The sequence below is a fragment of the Lolium rigidum genome, chromosome 5 (genome assembly GCF_022539505.1).
Source record: "Lolium rigidum isolate FL_2022 chromosome 5, APGP_CSIRO_Lrig_0.1, whole genome shotgun sequence".
Classification (NCBI taxonomy): Eukaryota; Viridiplantae; Streptophyta; class Magnoliopsida; order Poales; family Poaceae; genus Lolium; species Lolium rigidum.
This window is the reverse complement of record NC_061512.1, coordinates 124,006,660-124,010,716: the sequence shown is the minus strand read 5'-3', so window position 1 is coordinate 124,010,716 and position 4,057 is coordinate 124,006,660.

The following is a 4,057-nucleotide window of genomic DNA, read 5'->3' as shown; positions in this document are numbered from 1 at the left end:
GAAGAATGAAATTGAGTAGATATGGATCAGCTCTGCCGAGCTGATCATCTCACAGCCAAGACACAAGCCAGATACCAAGCATGTGCACACACACACAACCTAGCAGCTCACCAGGTCTTGTGCATGCACAACAGCACACACAAGCCTGGGGAGTCACCAAATTGGTGCCAGGCCAAGCTGTCGACCAGAGATGCAAAGGCAGGTCATATAAATACTTTTCACAGCCAAAACCCTAGTCACTTGTTCAGCCATCGACAAGCAGCAGTGGTAAGTTCACCAAGAACACCAAGAACACTTAGAACAGGGAAGAACAACAAGCCACCGAGAAACCATCCGGGGACAGTTTCACCAAGAAGCTGTCGGCTGTGAGCAAGTACCGAGATGGAGTAAAGCACCACAAGCTTGCAAGGAGGAGCGAGGGCAAGCAAACCAAGCATCACGAAGCAATCCTCTACACCAACACTTAATTCTAGGAGGCTGGAGTAAGGTATACCACACAAGAGCACGAGCAAGATCATATCTTGCTCATACTTAAGCATGCTTGCATCACGAGAGCACAGAAGGGTAGAAAACCCTGGGTGTATCATCATTTGGTTACTAAACCAATTGGTGCCGGCAAGTACAACCAAGGCTAAAAGGAAAATAAACCGGGGAACACTTGGTTGTGACAACATAGTGTCAAAACCGAGAGAAATCCAGCATGGATTTACTCCTTGCAGCCATTCGGAATCACAAAGCACCTATTGACCTAGCTAAACCATCGGATTGACGAGGCAACATGTGCCTATCCTAATTATCAACATCAAGGCTACTGGAAATTCACTAAGTGACTAGCCGGTGAGCATCTATCCATCACAGCAAGCCAACAATAGGGGAGCCATCCCAGGGCAGTACTTGTATACTGCCAGGATCACCTCAACCCTTAACCAATTCCAACAAAGAAGCCATGCACAGATATCATTACCCAGAAGGGTTCAAATGAAGCTAGGGTCCCCAATATATGATTGGCATCCCTCTAGCTTAACTAAATTCATTCATATGATCATCACTGCAGAGCGATTCACATCATTTATCTACTCAATGAATCAAAGCTACACGGATAAATGAAACGGAGAAGTAAGCTATGCACCAGGCCATGCGAGATGATCCAATGGATCATTGCGAGATAGTAGCAGGGGCTTGAGCAAACACCAAGGAGTACAAACACAAGCCAGTGTGTTACACTGACATCAGGAGAGCATCAGCTAGACACAAGAATGAAACAGCAGCCATTCACCAAGCAATTGATGATCATAAGACCATCAGGACTTGACCAAGCATGCTAGAACCAAGCCTAGCATCAACACTTTAACCATATAAATTGAATGGCCACAGAACAGGAATAATGGCATAGCAGACAATCAAATATATGTCAAATAATTATATGCAGTAACACATCATCAAGAGAGGGTATTGTCTAGCCCAAAAGCATGCTCAGGGGAGCATGTCCATGAATTATAGCACACTCGAAGAGCACCCGGGTGCACTTGGTTCTTGCAAACTTGCAAGAGTTGCACACTACAATCAAGCCGGAGCGAGTATATATGAACACATTTGATGTCGGGTAAGCATAGAAACAAGAACGAGAGGCACGGGGAAGAAATCTAGCAAGTAAAGCAAGCTTTCACGGGCACATAGCTTAGCAATCTTGCGCGAGTAGCACACGCATAAGCGCAGCGGCATAGCATAGCGGGAGCGAGGCAAACATGGCGGCTGCGAGAAGAACACGGCAGCTCTTGCGCGAGCGAGCACGGCACAGCGAGCGGGTCTAGAGGAGGAAGGAGGTCGAGGCACGGGAGGGGAGCGAGGAAAGGAGGCGCACTTACCGGAGTCGAGGAGAACGAGCGCAGCCATGGCGGCCACGGCGGCACACGCCGGAGCGCGGCGGCGCCGAGGCCAAGCCGGGCCATGGCAGCACCACGGCACCACGGCCGGGCACAGCAACACCGCAGCATCAGGGGCGCCGGCAGGCGGCGCATCGCCATGAATCCTTGCGGCCAGGGTTGCAGGCGAGTTGGGGCCGCATGGTGGCGTGGATGAAATCCAGATCGACGCGGACCACCGTGTCCGCCGTCGAAAGGCGGATCAGATCCACCTGATCTCGCCGGTGGCGGCGGCCTGAGTTGGCCGGAGAAATTCCGAGAAGGGGCGGCGACGAGGAAATCGCCGAGAGGCGAAGGGGATTAGGGTTAGGTCGAGCGGCGCGGGGAGAGGGAGTGAGCAAGCGACCGCTCGGGTCGGTTGGACCCGAGCTGGTCTAGCCCAACCCACTGGGCTCCAGCGACGGGTGGGCCCAGGGGCAATATAGACATTTCACAATTTCATTTAAAACAAGAAAACTTGGAAATTTAATAGAAAATTGATAAGAGCTCTAAAAAAATAATTAAAAATATGAAAATCAATCAGCATAAAATTCTCTATCTAAATAAAATATCAACGAGAATTTTTAAAGACAATTAAGAATAAGTCTTAATTTGAGGATTTAAATAATAATTTAAATCACACTTATTATTTTCAACAATAAAAATAAGTCCATTAATGCAATTGGACTTTAAAAACACCTTGACAATATTTCAAGGTTGTATTTATCCTAAATAGAGTATCTCCAAATCTATCTTAGTATTAACCTCTCATAAAATAACAACGACATCGGAAGGGGGGAACAAACCCTAAAATTGGAATCATGCATAATTGCTTCTTTAACCATTGCCCTTATCGGACAATGATGCTATTTTTCAGAGACAGAGGACAAGGGTCAGTCCACACCTTCCAGCTGCAAAACTTTGCGGTGTTCGAGCAAGTTCATCGCTTGCTCATGTCATTTGAGTATTTTTACCAAATTACTTGCAAAGTACTATGTTTATCACTATTGCATAAAAAGCAAAACCACTATTTTCATAACTATGAATATGACTATGTGGTGGGCAATGGAACCATGGATTGTGTTGATATGGTGGAGGTTCCATTGCACGGGTTTATATCCATCTAGGATTAAACAACAAATGTCGCCAGTGATTCTTGTGCCGTAATACCCGTGTTAACCATAAGATCCGGAGTGGGACGGAATAGTCAAAAGTGTTTCCACCTCTCGTTCATCAACGGATGCGCTTACCGTAGCGGTTGTGTCTTGCGGAGCAACTTGAGGGTGGGGAGCCCCTTCTAATTCCCCACGGTATAGCTGTTGCTTACCGTAGCGGTTCTTGCTTGCGGAACAACTTGAGGGTGGGGATCCCCTTCTAATTCCCCACGGTAATGTGGTCTATGATGGGTTGCGGCTACCGGCGAAGGAGTTTGGTTAACGAGTCCCAAGCTGTTGTCGTGGTCGGGGTCCACCCTGAAATTACGGGAATAATGGGACCGACGAGGACCCGGGGTCGGGGTATGCAACAAAGGGTGGGTGTTCGAGGTAGCGGAGGAACATGATTGGCTAGACCTTATACCGGGCCTCACACCGAAGGAAGTGTGGACGGGAAAGCTGCCCGGTTGGCACCAAGGTTAAGATCTCTTATGGGTAAAGCAACACACCTCTGCGAGTGTAAAGAACCGTGACCTGTCACTCCTCGTTCCGGGATAAGGAAGCTGCGAACGCGGCCGGAAAGGAGCTCCATGAAGTTCTAGTAAACCGGTGAAGGCTGACGGACATAGCTCTTTGAAATAAAAGCAATCTCTTGAAGAAATGTTTATCAAAACTTGCATTGGTATTAGACTTTCTGGTCTAATATCGTAGCTAGTGCATTAAACACATCTTATCTATAATGAACTTGTTGAGTACGCTCGTACTCATACCACTCTTAAATCCCATGCTTAGATTGTCTGAATCGTCTGGAGGAGGACTACGACAACAATGAAGAAGCCGAGATCATCGGCTATGATGAACCTGACCTCTCAGGAGGTGTTGAAGGCGTAGACTATCTCATAGTCTACGGATCCGGGGAGGCTTCCGGAGAAGATCAAGCCTAGAGACATCCAGTAATAGTAGTAACCGAGCAGCCCGAACTCTTAGTATTTAGCTGCTCGA